The sequence below is a fragment of the Heterodontus francisci genome, chromosome 9, assembly GCF_036365525.1.
Source record: "Heterodontus francisci isolate sHetFra1 chromosome 9, sHetFra1.hap1, whole genome shotgun sequence".
Classification (NCBI taxonomy): domain Eukaryota; kingdom Metazoa; phylum Chordata; class Chondrichthyes; order Heterodontiformes; family Heterodontidae; genus Heterodontus; species Heterodontus francisci.
In genome coordinates this window covers 117,743,722-117,763,246 of record NC_090379.1, presented here as the reverse complement: position 1 = coordinate 117,763,246, position 19,525 = coordinate 117,743,722, and the positions used below count along the sequence as shown (strand labels likewise).

At 44.3% G+C, this 19,525-nt stretch overlaps 1 protein-coding gene across 2 annotated transcripts in view; it reads left to right on the top strand.

The window, feature by feature from the left end:
* Nucleotides 1-17,682, top strand: part of LOC137373525 (uncharacterized) — a 111,538-nt gene extending 93,856 nt beyond the window's left edge. Inside the window, exon 2 of one of the 2 annotated variants that reach the window (XR_010975639.1) lies at nt 16,953-17,682. The gene's annotated coding sequence lies outside the window, so the exon portion shown is untranslated. Of the gene's footprint in view, nt 1-10,488; nt 10,640-16,952 lie in introns of those variants that run through there. The other variant, XR_010975640.1, reaches the window with a different exon arrangement.
* Nucleotides 17,683-19,525: the final 1,843 nt, after the last annotated feature.

The following is a 19,525-nucleotide window of genomic DNA, read 5'->3' as shown; positions in this document are numbered from 1 at the left end:
TCATTGGGGGTGGGTGTATAATGAGTGACTGATCATTGGGGGTGGGTATATAATGAGTAACTGATCATTGGGGGTGGGTGTATAATGAGTAACTGATCATTGGGGGGGGGGTGTATAATGAGTGACTGATCATTGGGGGTGGGTGTAGAATGAGTGACTGATCATTGGGGAGTGGGTGTAGAATGAGTGACTGATCATGGGGGGTGGGTGTAGAATGAGTGACTGATCATTGGGGGGGTGGGTGTAGAATGAGTGACTGATCATTGGGGGGGGTGAAAAATGAGTGACTGATCATTGGGGGGGGGGGGGGGTGTATAATGAGTGACTGATCATTTGTGGGGGGTGTATAATTGTAAGTGATCCATTGCTGCCCATTTTGCACCCCAGAAAGTTCAATTTCATTCCAATAAGTAGTCAAAATCAATTGTGGTTAATAGAGTTCAGTTGCAGATTCGCCATGATCTCTGAAGAGTGGAACAGGCTGAATTGTGTCTTCTTCCCCTGTTCCTGTTTGATGGTGTTTGTCCTTTATTGTTCCATTATACAATACTTGGATCCCCAACTAAATTTGGATTGTACTTTGTTTTCCATCAAAATGATGTGGTGCCCGTATAAAATAACTGTTTTTCCTATTCCTGTGTATGGGACAGGTCATCACTTCACAATCATTAAAGAATTCTGTAACATTATCAGGAGGAAACATTTATTTTATCATAACAATAATAATTACTGAACAGCAGTTTGTGAGAAACAGGTTATTCATTTCACAAGTGCTTATTTTAATGAAATTGCAATAATTTCACATGCACAATTTGTTTTCTTTAATCAACTTTGTAATAAGAGGTTGGTCAATTTTAAATGGGAATTATGGTACAGCTTGAAATGATTCACCTAAAAGCTTCCCTGATTGATCAGTGTGTTAACACAAAGCGTGCAGCAAAACCTCAGATCGTCACCCTTCGAGTTAGCTGATCAGTCACTGCCAAGGTAAGGGCACTGCAATTGGTTCCAGCATCCTTGATTAGAGAAAGGTGAAAAAAGGTCAGCCAGAGTTCTCAACCTTGCTCATTAACCAGTGGCCCCCCCTTGCTGGAAAGTGCATGTTGAAACGATTGCGAGAATCTCAATGGACAAAACTGAGATGCCCCTGCAGTCAAGTAATCTCGTTACTGTTAATAACTCGCATTTATATAGCACCTTTAACATTGTGAAGCACCTTGGATCATTTTACGGAGTGTTATCAAGCAAATATTGACACCAAGTCAAACGAGCAGACATTAGGACAGGGCATCGAAAGCTTGGTCAAAGATATAGGTTTATTGAGGTGGGGTGGGCGGGTTGGTGGTCTTAAAAGAGGAGGGAAGTAGAGCGGTTTAAGGAGGGAAACTAGAGCTTAGGGCCTAGGTGGTTGAAGATACTTCCACCAATGGAGGGGTAAAGGGAGTGGGGTATTCATAAGCCAAAGTTGGAGGAATGCCAAGATCTCAAAGGAATGTAGGACTGGAGAAGGTTACAGAGAAAGGGAGGGGCAAGCACATAGAGGCCAGGATTTTCTGCTAGCAAACGGTGGTTTCAACATCTGGAAAAAGCAATCGAGAACCCTGCATCACCTCTTCTCCGGAAGGCCACTGAATCTAGTGCTAATCAAGCACTTAACTGGACAGTGGCAAGCCTTCCACAGGATCAAGGACCCCATTACCAGTGGCGCTGCTCAGTGGAGGTGGTGGCTGCTGCCAGTGGAGCACCTACTGGAGGCCCAGGAGTGGCACTGAACCCAGGCCAAAGGTAGGTCAGAGTGTGAGGGGTCTCGCGGGGTGGAGTCACAGGGGAGGGGTTATAGAAGGAGTTGGTAACCAGGGCAGGGGGAGCTTTTAGCAGGCCCCTCCCACCCCCCTGCTGCCAGCTCCTTCGTTCAGGCACTAAGTGCCTTTTAATGAGGGATTCCTCCTGCCCCCCACCCCCTGAGCCAGGATACAGTCCGCACGTTTTATCGTGCTATGCTTCCCATGCAGTGACAGGGCTGCCCGCTGCATGGCTAATTGTAATGGCCGCAGGATGAGCCCTTAATTGCCCAGTAAGAGCCCCAATTGGCTCTTTTCAGCTTAGGGCCAAATAGGTGCCGAGTTGGCAAACAATCTGTTTCAGACTGAGACATTAGGCAGAGGGGGATGGAGTCAGTGGCTAAGTAGGAAATTGGGTCTCATCCAGGACTGGATATCAGCAAGCAGGCTGACAACACAAAAGCAAGGCAGCGGTGAAGAGAGGTGATGATGAGATAGAGCTGGGTGCTGTCAGAGTACATGTGGAACCTACTGTCACGCCTTTGGGTGTCGCCATCGAGGGGCAGCATGTAGATGAGAAATAGGAGGAGGTCAAGGATAGACCAGGCTCAAACCTGAATGATGGCCTCGTGGGCTTCTAGAACCAACACCCGGGGACCAGCCAGCTTCATTACATGAAGCAGCAAATTGAGGAAACTGGCAAAGGTTAAAAACGGAATACAAACAATAACTTTTATGATTTAGCTATTATGCGCTGAATATTATTTTCAGATTTAATTCTCTCCACCACCCTCCGCCCCCACCCTTTCCTCCTCAGTTCCTTCTTTTATGCTTTATCTTCTGAAAGTGGTGGTCACCCTAGAGCAAGTACCTTACCCATATAGCAGTTATTGGTATAAAATTAGACAGTGAGTATTGGTAAGATAGTTAACTGTAACAGCAAGGACTACAGTCCAAATCTGACAGCTTCCTCTCGCCTCCACTCATACGCAGAAACATACTTTTCAGTAGGAATGATCAGGATCTTTGTTTTCCAATGTCAAAATTCAGCTTGAATTATATAATCAAATATGGTTATTTTACAATTTCAAAATTATATTCTTCCCACAAAATGTTAAGGTTCAATTGCTATGACTCGACTGCTCCTGGAATCGTGAACGTATTATTCATTTATTTCGAGCTGTTTAGTACTACCTGATAAAAGTTAACCAATATACCAGTGCAGTGGTTACAGACCTAGTAATCCAGAGACCTGGACTAATAATCCAGAGGAAGTCAGTTCAAATCCCACCATGGCAGGTTCAGAATTTGAGTTCAGTTTTAAAATCTAGATTATAGAAATTTGGCTTCAGTAAAGCTGACTGACTGCTGTAAAATCTCCTACGGGGTAGGAAACCTGCCGACTTTATCCGGTCTTGACTATTTGTGAGTTCAGTCCTTCATTTCAAGAGGAGCTTCATAACCTAGTCATAGTTTATCAGGTTTTCACAAGAACACAAGAAATAGAAGCAGTAGACCAAATGGCCCATCGAGCCTGCTCCACCACTCAAAACAATCATGGTTGACCTTAGGATTCAAATCTACTTTCCCACCCGCTCGCTATAGTCCTTGATTCCCACAGAGACCAAAAATCTATCCCAGCCTTAAATGTATTCGGCAATGGAGCATCCACAACCCTCTGGGATGGCGAATTGCAAAGATTCACAACCCCTTTGAGTGAAGTAATTTCTCGTCATCTCAGTCCTGAATGATTGGCCCCTTATCCTGAGACTGTGCCTCCGTGTTTTAGATTCCCCAATTGGTGGAAATAATCTCAGTGTCTACCCTATCCCGCTCCTTTAGAATCTTTTATGTTTCAATGAGATCACCTCTCATTCTTCTAAACTCCAGAGAATACAGGCCAAATTTACTCAGCTTCTCAACATACGACAACCCCCTCATCCCAGCGATAAATCTAGTGAACCTTTGCTGCACTGCTTCCAATGCAAGTATTTCCTTTCTTAAACGTGGAGACCAAAATTGCACACAATATTCCAGATTGGGCTCACCAAAACCCTGTACAATCTCCTCACTTGGGGAATTCATCCTGTTCCACTATTTCCCCCATTTGGTAACATCTTCATAATTTGTGTTATGATAGCCTATAGGAAAACTAAATGCATGATATAAACAGTCTGCCATGTCCAGCAGTGTAATACGATGCATTCTCAATAATTGTTCAATCTATTGTGTCTTGGAAACTGACCAGCTTGAGGATTACTTTACTGACACAAACAATAATTTCCCAACTGATTTGAACTCCAGCTGCATGTTGAATTAATGAGTGCTTCCTTGTTAAGTATGCTGAATATCTGACAGTCTATTGTTACGTGACAATGCAGGTTTTCCTGCCACAGTTTTTTGAAAGGCACCAAGTTCGATGAAACTAGTTTGATAACTAATTTAGTGGATACACGTACATCACCCAGAACACAGCATAAAATCATTTGTGCTGTCAATCTCTTCATTTCATTTAGAAGAGAAGTATTGCATATGAATATAAAAGGGCCTGGATAGTTTTCAGCATGTTTAGTGCTGAATGGTCTTAGAGAAAGAGAAAAATGTTGGTAGTTTTAAATTTATTGAGTTTTAAAATATGGTGTAGAAGGAGATGGTTTTATTGATAGGTATATAATTGATGGAGCCACTCTTAGCCATTGTGAGAGATTAACTATAAATGCATGTGGATAAGAGGACTGCAGGAAGAGTTAATGGCACAGGTTTGGATTAATAGTAAAGATGTGGCTATCAGCACACGTATTATAGAGGATTAACTCACACAGTAACTTCTGGTATCTGCACGTGCACTTTTAAATGTGGAAATTTAAATGTGGAAGCATCTGTAAGGGCTGGAAGGCTGGCAACAGACGAAGCCCTTGAGGAATATAAAGAAAGTAGGAAGGAACTTAAGCAAGGAGTCAGGAGGGCCAAAAGGGGTCATGAAAAGTCATTAGCAAACAGGATTAAGGAGAATCCCAAAGCTTTTTATACATATATAAAGAGCAAGAGGGTAGCCAGGGAAAGGGTTGGCCCACTCAAGGACAGAGGAGGGAATCTATACGTGGAGCCAGAGGAAATGGGCGAGGTACTAAATGAGTGCTTTGCATCAGTATTCACCAAAGAGAAGGACTTGGTGGATGATGAGTCTAGGGAAGGGAGTGTAGATAGTCTGGGTCATGTCGATATCAAAAAGGAGGTGGTGTTGGGCGTCTTGAAAAACATTAAGGTAGATAAGTCCACAGGGTCTGATGGGATCTGCCCCAGAATACTGAGGGAGGCAAGGGAGGAAATTGCTGGGGCAGATTGCTTGACAGAAATCTTTGTATCCTCATTGGCTACAGGTGAGGTCCCAGAGGACTGGAGAATAGCCAATGTTCTTTTGTTTAATAAGGGTAGCAAGGATAATCCAGGAAATTACAGGCCAGTGAGCCTTATGTCAGTGGTAGGGAAATTATTGGAGAGGATTTTTCGGGACAGGATTTACTCCCATTTGGAAACAAAGCGACTTATTAGCGAGAGGCAGCATGGTTTTGTAAAGGGGAGGTCGTGTCTCACTAATTTGATTGAGTTTTTTGAGGAAGTGACAAAGATGATTGATGAAGGAAGGGCAGTGGATGTTGTCTACATGGACTTCAGTAAAACCTTTGACAAGGTCCCTCATGGCAGACTGGTACAAAAGGTGAAGTCACACGGCATCAGAGGTGAGCTGGCAAAATGGATACAGAACTGGCTCGGTCATAGAAGACAGAGGGTAGCAGTGGAAGGGTGCTTTTCTGAATGGAGGCCTGGATGTTGCCTGGTCTGGAGGGTATTAGCTATGAGGAGAGGTTGGATAAACTCGGATAGTTTTTACTGGAATGACGGAGGTGGAGGGCGACATGATAGAGGTTTACAAAGCTATGAGTGGCATGGACAGAGTGGATAGTCAGAAGCTTTTTCCCAGGGTGGAAGAGTCAGTTACTAGGGGACATAGGTTTAAGGTGAGAGGGGCAAAGTTTAGAGGGGATGTGCGTGGCAAGTTTTTTACACAGAGGGTGGTGAATGCCTGGAACGTGCTGCCGGGGGAGGTGGTGGAAGCAGGTTCGATAGCGACGTTTAAGAGGCATCTTGACAAATACATGAATAGGATGGGAATAGAGGGATACGGACCCTGGAAGTGCAGAAGGTTTTAGTTTAGACAGGCATCATGATTGGCGCAGGCTTGGAGGGCCGAATGGCCTGTTCTTGTGCTGTACTGTTCTTTGTTCTTTGAAATTGGGATATTGCTGTCAGAGATGCACTGCTCCTCCACAGGGTACTCTTAAACAATCCTCACTGATAAACTCGGTACTGATATCAATGCAATGGTGTGAACTTGGGATACTTGCCCTATAGTTCCCCCACTAAAGACTCTATAAAATGTTAGGGCTGGTACATTCAGAAGTAAGTCAATTTTTAACATTGTAGTAATTGTTAATTAAAGGCCAGCCATAAAGGCGGGGCTAAAGTGTGGCGAGTCGAAGAGATTTAGCAGTTGGCAGGAAAAAAGACAGAAGCGCAAGGGGAGAGCCAACTGCAAAACAGCCCCGACAACCAATTTTATCTGCAGCACCTGTGGAAGAGTCTGCCACTCTGGAATTGGCCTTTATAGCCACTCCAGGCGCTGCTCCACAAACCACCTCCAGGCGCTTACCCATTGTCTCCCGAGACAAGGAGGCCAAAGAAGAATTGTTAATTACAACGAAACAACTTCCCTGGCCTTGAAAATTTAATTTTCAAAGTATGGAGTCTCATTCTTTCATATAGTTAGTGTTGGAGAATTAAAAAAATATAACTTTTTCACTTTTTCTATCTCGTCCCATTCAATCCCTCTGTCTTCTCCAATCTTTATTTAATCTTTAAATGAATCTATATCTCCTGCTTTCTACTTCTTGGTTTAGATTCTGCAGGGTAAATTTTAACCCCAAATGGGTCAGATGTAAAAATTTTAATCTCAAAAATTTAAATTTCAAAACTTGAACCAAACCATCCACTTCCAGTCCTCAGAAAATCCAGCATCTCAAGGGAAGGATAGCTTTGGGACAAAGGTAAGTGCCCTTGCAGCATTGCTTGTAGACCAGGAGGAGCAGACGCGTTCCCCTGGCCCCTTAAGCAAACCTTCCACTGATTGCAACTTCTCCTCGCTGTCACGATCTGCCAACGCCCCCTTCAAACCATGATCCTTCCTTATTGCTGGTCCAACCATCCCCTTCAACTGTGATCATTCCTTCCCGATCCACCCCCAACCCAAGATATTTCCCTCCCACCCAACCTAATCCCCACCCCCTGCAAACCACAATCTTTCCAGATTTCTGGATGGGAAATGCAAGATGAAAGTGGTAATGATGTTCTGGCATTAATATCGGCTCCAGGATTTCGAGGATTCCTCTCCCCCCACCAACATGTTCCACCAATATTCTCCATTCTCCTACATTCCTGCAAGCGTTGACTCATTGCTGAGTAAGGCTCCAGTTTTTTTTCACAAGATGTGAGTGTCACTAGCTAGGCCAGCATTTATTGCCTATCCCTAAATGCCCTTGAAAAGGTGATGAGCTGCCCTCTTGAACCACTGCAGTCCTTGGAGTGTAGGTACACCCACAGCACCGTTAGGAAGTTCCAGGATTTTGACCCAGCCACAGTGAAGGAATGGCGATATATTTCCAAGTCAGGATGGTGTGTGGCTTGGAGGGGAACCTGCAGGTGGTGTTCCCATGCATCAGCTGCCCTTGTCCTTCTAGGTGGTAGAGGTTGCGGGTTTGGAAGGTGCTGATGAAGGTGTCTTGGTGAGTTACTGCAGTGCATCTTGTACATGGTACACTCTGCTGCCACTTTATGTCGTTGGTGGAGGGCGTGAATGTTGAAGGTGGTGGATGGGGTGCCAATCAAGCGTGCTGCTTTGTCATGGATGGTGTCGAAATTCTTGAGTGTTGTTGGAGCTGCACCCAGCCAGGCAAGTGGAGAGTATTCCATCACACTCCTGACCTGTGCCTTGTAGATGGTGGACAAGCACAGGGGAGTCGGGAGGTGAGTTACTCAGTACAAAATTCCCAGCCTCTGACCTGCTCTTCTAGCCACAGTATGTATGTGGCTGGTCCAGTTCAGTTTCTGGTCAGAGGTAACTCCCAGGATGTTGATAGTGGGGGATTCAGTGATGGTAATACCATTGAACATCAAGGGGAGATGGTTAGATTCTCTCTTGTCTGAAATGCTCATTGCCTGGCACGTATGGTGCCACTTAACAGCCCAAGTCTGGATATTGTCCAGGTTTTGCTGCGTATGGACATGGGCTGCTTCAGTACCTGTGGAGTCGCAAATGGTGCTGAACATTATGCAATCATCAGTGAACATCCCCACTTCTGACCTTATGACGGCCTTTGATGAAGCAGCTGAAGATGGTTGGTCCTAGGACACTACCTTGAGGAACTCCTGCAGTGATGTCCTGGGACTGAGATGATTGACCTCCAACAACCACACGCACCTTCCTTTGTGCTCGGTATGTCTCCAACCAGTGGAGAGATCCCCCACCCCCACCCCCGCCGATTCCCATTGAATCCAGTTTTGTTAGGACTCCTTGTTGTCAATTGTCCACCAGGACCTTACCCATGTCAACATCTATCATTGATGATCCTAGACAGTAACTATAGGCAGGATATTCAAATTCAGGTACAATCACAACTGAATTCAAACCTGTCATCATCTGACATCCACAGTTGCCCGCTACCAGCAGAGGTTGCTAGTAGGAGCAGGAACTCTGGTTGATTTTTCTCAAGACCACAGAGAAACACAATGGCAAGTGATAATAGTTTCATCAGCTAAATCAACAATGTTCAGCAATTAACCTTGGGACCTTGCCTTCCTGTATGGCTCAGCAATTCATTACCTTGAGCAGCTGCTGCATCAGGTAGCAAGTAACTGAGCCACTTGTGGAGAGAGAAACAGAGTTAATGTTTCAGGTCTGTAATCGAAAGGTCAGAGACCTGAAACACTAACTCTTTCTTCTTTCCACAGATGCTGCTCGAGCTGCTGAATATTTCCAGCATTTTTTAATTGTATTTGAGAAAATCTCTTGTTCTGTGAGTTTTTCCACTCCAAGATTCTGAAAACTACAAGTGTCCAACTGGACAGGAATCTTGCCCAGCTCTCAGTGCACAGATTTGGCCTGTTGCATTGCAAATCAATCCTACTACTGCTCTCCAAGGTGTGGTCTCCTGACAGCTTCCCTCCTCCCCTCTCCCCCAACCTTGTTGGGCTCAAATGAATGAAACCAATCCAACATATTAGGTAGATTACTAGAATGTCTTAACAAATTCCACTGTCTTGAAGTGACATAGAAAGAATAAACTTACATTTAAATAGCAACTTTTACGAGCTCAGGATGTCCCAATACACTTTACAGCCAATGAAGCAGTTTAATTAACGTGCATGGTTTGTTTACCTGTACTGTTGATGCTTCAGCTTTTTTTTTAGTAATTATAGGTTCTTAGTTACTGCTGGTAACAATGGACAATAAAATTCCCCACTCACTATTTAACAGAGGAAATGTCCTGCTTAAAATAAAAATAGTATTGCACCCTCTACAAGCTCAGAATGCCCCCAATGCACTTTACAGCTAATGAAGGACTTAAAGTGTAGTAATGTAGAGAAACATGGCAGCCAATTTGCACCCAGCAAGCTCTCACAAACCGCAATAGGATAATGATGAGATAATCTGTTTTAATTATGCTGGTTGAGGGATAAGTATTGGCCAGGACACTTAGGTGGAATTCTCTGCTCTTCTACAAAATAATGCTGTGGGGTCTTTTACATCCATCTGAGAGGGAAGATGTGGCCTCAGTTTAAGGTTGTTGAGTACATGATATGCTGTATGAATTTAATCTCATGCCAGCTGAACTATTATGATTAAGCTAAATCCAAATTTCCTTGACAAAATAGTCAAAAATCCCAAACAGAACAATGGGTTACACATTGGGATAAAATATAAAGTGCTTGGGGGGTGGTGTTGGTGGGAGAGATGGGGAGTCCATTAGCACATAGGGAACCCAGAAGTAAGTGCAGCACGACTGTCAGAAACCGTTCAACTCAGCCACTGCATGTGCATCAACTTCCAGCTTTCCTAACCAACTACAGTGGGGGTGGGCAGGGAGGATGAGGGCATGTGATGACCCAGAAGTTGATTTTAACTGCACTATTTGAAGGGTTACTGCAAAGTTAACAGTTGATGGATTGTGGAAGTGGGACAAGAGAGGAAACAACAGGCGTAATGGAGTCTCAATGTGGCAAAGTTGCACTTCACTTTACAGATGCCTCCCGAGACTGGAAGCTGTGGCCTGTAAGAGGGCCCACCTTTCCCTGCTGAAGGGGATAGAAGCATGCCACTGAAAGCAAGGAGGTGTGGCTGGAAGTGTGTGTACAGAGGCACTTTCAACTACATCCTTGCATATGTATCATTCCAACCTCCTCAATCTGCCTTCTCAAGCCTACTCCTGCCTATCAGTCCTCACACCAACTTACCTTGCGGGTGCGCTCATCCCAATCTATGCAAATCTCCCTCACATCCCCCACCTGTCCACACCAGCAATGTCATGCCTCTCCATCCCTTCATCATATGCCATTACTTCCTCTCATAGGTCTCTTCTTTCCCTCCTTGCAGAACAGAGCACAGAACACCAGGGAGAGGCAGAGAGGTAGAGGTGGTCCTCCCACAATCTTGCTACGAACATCTGCAGAGGAGACGGTGCTGGAGTACAGCGGAGCCTCGGCGTGCCTGGTGTTGGAGATGGAGACATGGGGAGATGGAATCCTCCATTACCTGGTGGCAGAATTAAATATCTCACAGCTGCGTGGCATACAGAACTCACATGTTGATTTGATGTCAGCAGCCAGCGATATATGCTTATGTGCATAATGATCAATTAAAATATTCTTCACAGTTCTCATGTCTTCAATCTCCCACAGGTCCAACAAACATACTGCAAGAAGTGGTCCAAGAGGATGACAGGGACTCCACAGAGAAGGTCACACATTCTGAGGGCGCACCATCACATGCAGCCTGTGTACCAGTTCAGGAGGACCAGTTAAGACATATGGTTGGGTTTTCACCTGGTGTGTCTCATCATAAAAGTAGTTGGTGGAAACAGGGACAGTAGTGGAGAGACCACCTCAGAGAACACTGGAGGCTCCAAGCTCTACTCAGTTGGACAAAGATGCTGAACCTTGGGGGTTGTCAATGAAGTGGATACTGCTGGAGCACCAGCATCAAAGAATGCACAATGTTACTGGCAGGCTTTCCAGCCACACTGAGCACACTCGCAGAGATTGGAGAAGTTCATCTCAAGCAGATGCCATGCTGGAGATGTGCTTCAGGTGCCTCAACAGATCCAAAGGTGCCCTCCAATACACACCAGCCAAGGTCTCCAAAATGATTGTGGTGTGCTGTGGTCTGGTCACACATTCTGTCATCAAATGTAGCAATCAAACGAGTGCAATCAGACCCTTATCACATTGTGAATGCCACTTTGAATAGGATTGATGAAACCCGCCAGCCTAGCTCTAGCTCATTGCTAGCAGGGAAATGCAGGTGAGCCATGAGAGGGCCAAGTTGTGCGGAGGGGTATCTTGTGAGGAAAGGTTGGATAGATTAGGTCTGTATTCATTGGAGTTTAGAAGGAGGAGACGTGATCTTATTGAAACATATAAGTTCCTGAGAAGATTTGACTGGATGGATGTTGCAAGGATGTTTCCCCTTGTGGGAGAGACTAAAACTAGAAGGCACAGTTTAATAGGGGGATCTCCCATTTAAGACAGAGATAAGAATTTTTTTCTCTCGGGGTCATGAGTCTGTGGAAGTCTCTACCCCAGAGAACAGTGGAAGCAGGGTCATTGAATGTTTTAAAGGCAGATGTAGACAGATTCTTGACAAACAAGGGAGTCAAAGGGTATCGGGGGTGGGCAGGAAAGTAGAGTTGAGTCCACAAACATATCAGCCATGATCTTATGGAATGGTGGAGCAGGCTCGAGGGGCCAAATAGCCTAGTTTGTATGTAGCACAGCACACTACAATCATTTTGGACACCCTGGCTGGTGCATATTGAAGGGCACCTTCAGATCTGTTGTGGCATCTGAAGCACATCTTCAGTGACACATCTCATCATAGGGCTTTGATTATAGTGCTCTTGGGTTTCATTGCTTGGGCTTCTCAAGGGTGTCATCAGCCATGTTTTACATAGGCAGCCCTTGTGTTCAAGCAGCCAGCGAGTAATTGTTATGAGGTGTGAAGAGTGCCGGACAAACGCAACTCTGTGGGAATCTTGTGCAGACCTGCGTAATCATCTTTTTGTGGTTCCATACAAGCTGTGCATTGATGAAGTGAAAGATTTTACGATTCATAAACACACCTGACTGATCTGGGCGGGTCCTTTGCCACATGCATGAAGTCAATTATGCCTTGAACCTGTGGGAAGCCAGCCAGAAATGCAAACCCGAGTGCCTGCTCAGTCTTATTGGCATCAAAGTGTTCATAACTGTCTGTCTTGGCAATCATGGTATCGATCACCTGTGTGATGTGTTTTGTGGTTGGCAAACTGCGAGCTCTTGCAGATGTCTCCTACAGATCTCTGGCAAGAGCTTGAGACAAAGAAGTTGAGGGGCAGTGGTCACTTTAACATCCACTGGTAAAGCATGGCCTCCAGGTCTACTTGGCAGCAGGTCTTCTTCCAGCAAGCTACAAATGTTTGGCAGCACCTGACACAAAACCCTGAGCCACTTGTGTTCAGACATATTCAGGAAGCTGATCCTTTGCATGTACACACTGCATTGTGCCCATCACCCCCTGTGAGCTTCATCTCTCTTCTTACTCCCTCTCTCCTGTGGAACAGCAGGTCTGAGAGGTTGGTGCTGCTCCAGCTGTTGGTCCCCCTGCTGCTGCTGGTGCAGTTTGTCATCAGCTAGGTCCTCATCTGAGGTCCAAGCCGGAACATAAATGGTACCCAGGCTGATCTGATTTATCACAGATGGCTAGTGGAGATCAGACGCACAATCCTCCCAAGCAGTGAAAGCCACCTCCAAAGTAATGAAAATGACCTCCAAAGCAGTAGAAATGGCTTGTAAAGTAGTGACAGTAAACTCTCAGAAAAGTACTGTGAGCAAATGCCTTTCACAGTTAGGCAAGAAAACAGCTGACAGGTTTCAGTACTTGGGGAGAAATCCCCATGTCATTTCTTCAGGCCCCTCAATTGGCATTGTGTTCTTACTTTGTTTTCATTGGTGAGCTCCAGAAAGCTTGGAAAACTTGTGCACCCAGAATTAAGATTGAAAACTGATTAAAGCTCTGAATCACATATATTTAAATCGACAATCTGCATCTCACGAGGGGCTTTCTCACACACACAGCCAAATGCATATTAAGTCAGCAGGTTGGACCAGCTTCCTGATGCAGTCAATTTCAGTGTTTTTAACATCACCACTCCCACCCTGCTCACTCTTGGACGTGGAGGCTTTGGAGAGGATACAGAGGAGGTTTACCAGGATGTTGCCTGGTCTTGAGGGCATTAGCTATGAGGAGAGGTTGGAAAAACTCTGATTGTTTTCACTGGAACGACGGAGGTGGAGGGGCGACATGATAGAGGTTTACAAAGTTATGAGTGGCATGGACAGAGTGGATAGCCAGAAGCTTTTTCCCAGGGTGGAAGAGTCAGTTACTAGGGGACATAGGTTTAAGGTGCGAGGGGCAAAGTTTAGAGGGGATGTGTGAGGCAAGTTTTTTACACAGAGGGTGGTGAGTGCCTGGAACTTGCTGCCAGGGGAGGTGGTGGAAGCAGATACGATAGCGACGTTTAAGAGACATCTTGACAAATATATGAATAGGAATGGAATAGAGGGATATGGGCCCCGGAAGTGCAGGTGTTAGTTTCGGCAGGCATCAAGATCGGCGCAGGCTTGGAGGGCCGAATGGCCTGTTCCTGTGCTGTATTGTTCTTTGTTCTTATTACTGTTTCTGTGCTATAAATTCTATGTCTACGTCTACTTCACAGGGTGCAACTCTTAACCAAGAGTACAACGGACTTGCAAAATGTGCTTCATTTCCATGGAACAGCTGCAGATAGGGGTTTGTTTAAATTAATTGAAGGAAGTGGTTGTCTTTTACTTTGCTGTGGCCGGGAGTTCCCCAACTGTCCCACACCATGAATCATCCGAGCCAGCTGTTGTAGGCACCAGGTGGAGGTTGCAGGGAACTAGAGGATGTTATCAAAATTTGTTTTTCACACACACCCATTGAATTATGGCAGGTAGAGGTGTGGTTGAAGCGGCCAACACCCCCAGCTTATACACACTACTGAGTCAGCGGCGCTTGAGATGGCTTGGCCATGTGAGCCGCATGGAAGATGGCAGGATCCCCAAAGACACATTGTACAGCGAGCTCGCCACTGGTATCAAACCCACCGGCCGTCCATGTCTCCGCTATAAAGACGTCTGCAAACGCGACATGAAATCGTGTGACATTGATCACAAGTCGTGGGAGTCAGTTGCCAGCATTCGCCAGAGCTGGCGGGCAGCCATAAAGACAGGGCTAAATTGTGGCGAGTCGAAGAGACTTAGTAGTTGGCAGGAAAAAAGACAGAGGCGCAAGGTGAGAGCCAACTGTGCAACAGCCCCGACAAACAAATTTCTCTGCAGCACCTTTGGAAGAGCCTGTCACTCCAGAATTGGCCTTTATAGCCACTCCAGGCGCTGCTTCACAAACTACTGACCACCTCCAGGCGCGTATCCATTGTCTCTCGAGATAAGGAGGCCCAAAGAAAAAAGAGGTGTGGTAGCAGGCTTTCCAACTGTCCTCTCTAAACTGGAAAACTATAAAATTCAACAGATTTAAAGCAAAGAATAAAATCTATTAAATAGGGAAAAAAACTGTTAAAGTAGAATTCAAGAAATACAAAGAATGTTTAATTTATATCAGAGTGTAAAAAAAACATTTTTTTTATTGTGTTGCTGAAACATTCATGACGTTCTCAACCCAGCTGTAATGTACTAGGCCTTCTAAAAGCTATAAAGTGAATGAGCTGTATATGATAAAAGCTTTTACTTTTAATCTCAAGGATATAACTTATGAAGCATCACAAATTTATTCTGACAAAATCCATTGCTAATTATTAAATCAACAGAATAGATTACTTGGCTGAGGAAATATGAAAATGTAGAAAAAGTGTTGAATTAGGACACATGGGGACTGCTTTCAGACTTCTTGGGGACAAGACATTTAGATAGGCTTGAAAGAAAAAGACTTGCATTTATACAGCATCTTTCATGACCTTAGGACAGCCCAAAGTGCTTTTGAAGCATAGTCACGGTTGTAATGTAGGAAATACAGCAACTAATTTGCACACAGCAAGCTCCCACAAACAGCAGTGTGGTATTGACCAATCATTTGTTCTTTAGTAATGTTGACCGAGGGATAAATATTGGCCAGGTCACTGGGAGAATTCCACTGTTGTTCTTTGAAATATATTTATGGGATCTTAAAACATCCACCTGAGAAGACAAAAGGGGCCTTGATTTAATACCTCACTCAAAAGATGGCACTTTCAACAGTGTACTCAGTACTGCAAGGGGAGTGTCAGTCTAGATTTTGTGCTCATGTGTCTGGAATGAGATTTGAAACTGCAACCTTTTGACTCAGTTGAGAGTGCTACCAACTGAGCCATAGGTGATACCCAGTGGTAACCAGGTACAGATACTGCTCAATCATGTCTAATATTTAGCTCGACTCAGTTTTTAACCAAGTTTGATGGAATGATAAGCCATTTGAATGCACTACATTAAACTTTAAATGTAAAGAAAAAAATTGAGCTGTTTTACCTACTGCACTGGAGAATGGTAATAGAATGTAGGCCACACTTTACCAGCAAGAATACAACATTCCGGGAAAGCCAATTAAGTTTATCTACAACAGAATGTGTTTGAAAGACACAGACCATACTTCTATACTCTTGAATAAGTTCAGAAGGCTACTGAAGTGAAACGTCAACATAATGGTGGGGTAGTAAGGCAGGAGAGTGCACACAAAAGCTAAAGATTACCAAAAACATAGGTCAAAGATCTTTGTCTAATTGTTCAATTTAAGAGAGAACATGACACCACTCTAGAATCTGTTGCTGAATCTGGTAACTGATTACAAAAGACTGTGAACATTGTTAATCATAAACCAGTAAAATTACAGCAATGCTTATAAAATCTCTAATATGCATGGCAACATATATCAAAAGTCATGTATAAAATATCTGCAAACATCATGGGTCCATAATCATTTCCGTTCCATGTAAAGTTGTGGTTTTCTTCAACAATCTTATTATAAGCACACATTACGAATAACGGCGATAGATTGGGAAAAGGGGAGATGCGAGTCCTGGGTATCCTTGTGCACCAGTCGCTGAAAGTAAGCATGCAGGTGCTGCAGGCAGTTAAGAAGGCAAATGGTATGTTGGCCTTCATAGGGAGAGGATTCAAGTACAGGAGCAAGGATGTCTTGCTGCAATTATACAAGGCCTTGGTGCGACCACATCTGGAGTATTGTGTGCAGTTTTGGTCTCCTTATCTGAGGATGGATGTTCTTGCTATGGAAGGAGTGCAGCAAAGGTTCACCAGACTGATTCCTGGGATGGCAGGACTGACTTATGAAGAGAGATTGGGTTGATCAGGCTTGTATTCACTAGAGTTTAGAAGAATGAGAGGGGATCTCATAGAAACTTACAAAATTCTAACAGGACTGGACAGACTAGATGCAGGAAGGAAGTTCCCGATGGCGGGGGAGTCCAGGACCAGGGGTCACAGTCTAAGAATAAGGGGTAAGCCATTTAGGACTGAGATGAGGAAGATTTTCTTCACCCACAGAAAGCAGTTGAGGGCAAATCATTAAATATATTCAAGAAAGAGTTAGATATAGTTCTTAGGGCTAAAGGGATCAAGGGATACGGGGAGAAAGTGGGAACAGGGTACTGAGTTTGGATGATCAGCCATGATTGTATTGAATGGCGCTGCAGGCTCTAAGGGCCGTATGGCCTACTCCTATTTTTCTATGTATAGTTCAAGGATGATAATGCAGTATATCTTGCCTTTCCACAGATCCTATACGGAGTTGCTGCATGATGCCATCAGAGTTTCTGAGGACAACTAGCAGAAGATGCCACAGAATTCAAGTCTACATGAACAACTGTGCTCCACATGGATTGTCTCTGGATTATATAATGCCAGCCAAAGGTTATTACCACAATGGGCCTAGGCTCCATTGACCATCATCACACCTGGGGAATACTAGAAGCAGCAATGCAAAAAAAATCCAGCCTGCGGTCTGGTACCATGACCATATTGTATAACTGTAAATTTAGCATGACAGATATGGCTGACATATCATCTGTATTTGTCACCTTTGTTCTCGGAAAGGGCAGCTTCATACAGTAACTCAGATTAATTCCCTAGTCAAACTACACAGTAAACATCTGTAAAACCAGCAGGCCTCTGCCCTTGAGCTACAGGATGTGGCTATTCAGAGTTCTTAAACACTCCGAAAGCCAAAGCCTAGCCACCACCCCTAAGCGCCAAACCAGACCATCATAGGTGATGGGTCCTCCCAAAGCTTCATAGCCAATCCTATACACATGGAAATATAGTTTCAGTATATATTTCTCACAATATGCCTAACACAGTGGATATTGAGACATTTATACATGTTTATACTGAAGTTTAAAAAAAATGCTGAGTGAGCCTTTGTAAAAATATGTTTATTCTTAGGGCCTTTCCTTTTTGTGACATTCTGCAGTGAGGTTGGCCACACTGCTGTGTAATGCGTGGAAATAAAACAAATATTTATTTACTTGTAAACTATCTGTTTACTTAACTAAAGAGCTTAACTTTATCACTTCTACATCCAGTGTTGTCTTTTCACTTACACTATCAGAAAGAAGTGACATAGTGTCCCTTCCGTCTGCAAGATGCAGACCTCAGCATCAGGTACATTAAAACTCATTAGACATCCTTTCCTTCCTTTACCTGCTTTCATAAACATATTCATGCAGAAAATAATTTAGGACGAATCTTACACCTCAATTTTTTGGTTCAAGAATGTTGTAAATGCAAAATTCAGTTAACTGTCTCAATACATCACCCATGCAGTATAAATACATCTGTTGGAAATGTGACAGAGGCTAGCAATGTAACTAAAACTCAATCATATTGTTCAGTGTATTGTCATGCATAAAGACTTTACACAGGAAATTGCTGACTCATTCTGGTGAGCTTGACCATGTCCTCACATGAGGTGCATAATTACACTGGAAATAAAAAAAAATGTTACACTGTTTCCAGCAGAGACACTGAACAGTAATCAAATGCAGGAACATGAGATAATATTTTTTCTCCTCCTTGGCACTGAGACCAAGAGAAATCTCCCTTGCATTACCCTGCCGAGGTCAACTATCCTGCCACAGACTGCAGATTGATCTTAGGACCTTCCTGGCAAATAAGGCCCAGTAGTGCATCAAGCAGTACATTTACCCACGAAGCCATCGGGGCGGGAGAAAGTTCTTCATGCAAATTTTTGATTGTATTGTTAAGAAACTGGTCAAGTGTAATTTATAATGCAGAAGCTGGGAAGAGTTTAGTAATACCAGAATTACACATCACTCAAAGAGACAGGAAAGTCTTTGGAGTACTCATTTAATTTTCAGGTCTCCTTTCCTCCATAACCATTTCAGCTATGAATGACCTATGAAGAGTAGTTCCATTCACTTTTTGTGCTCAAGAACATTAGTAGGTGCTGGAGAATGGTAAATTTTCCATGTCAGGGGGAATTTTTAACATGGGCATCAGGTAGGATTTGGTGCAGATGGAGGCTTAAATTCCTAAAAAAAAAGGAAGCATGACAGCTCCAACCCACTCCACAGCACGTGGGGAAATCTGCCTTTTACTCAAGCAACACAGCCAACACCCAGGAGGCAGATTGGCATTTTAAATATATTAATATGGCCGTAAGCCTTGGATTTAACCTGCATTGTAGGTTTAACTGTGACCAGCTAGTTTTTCCCAGGCCTACGAAAACCTGACAGCTTCAGCAAGGCGAGAACAACCTCAGGGAACACTACTTGTGGGCCAAGCAAAGCAGGAGTGCTTCCTCCTGGAATCCCAAGCTCCTCCATAAACTGCCCCCTCTCCACCCCCAGGCGGCACGGTGGCGCAGTGGTTAGCACCACAGCCTCACAGCTCCAGGGACCTGGGTTCGATTCTGGGTACTGTCTGTGCGGAGTTTGCAAGTTCTCCCTGTGACCGCGTGGGTTTTCGCTGAGTGCTCCGGTTTCCTCCCACTGCCAAAGACTTGTAGGTTGATAGGTAAATTGGCCATTATAAATTGCCCCTAGTGTAGGTAGGGTTAGTATAAATGGGTGGTGTTGGTCGGCACAGACTCGGTGGGCTGAAGGGCCTGTTTCAGTGCTGTATCTCTAAATAAATAAAAAATAAAATACACTAATCCCACCTGCCTCCATTAATTCCATATCCCTCGTTCATTCAAGCATCTGTCCAGATGCCTCTTAAATGTTGCTACTGTTCCTGCCTCCACCATCTCTCTGCTAGGGCCCCAACAATTTCCTCCCTTGCTTCCCATAGCATCCTAGGATACACCTGGTCAGGCCCTGGGGATTTAT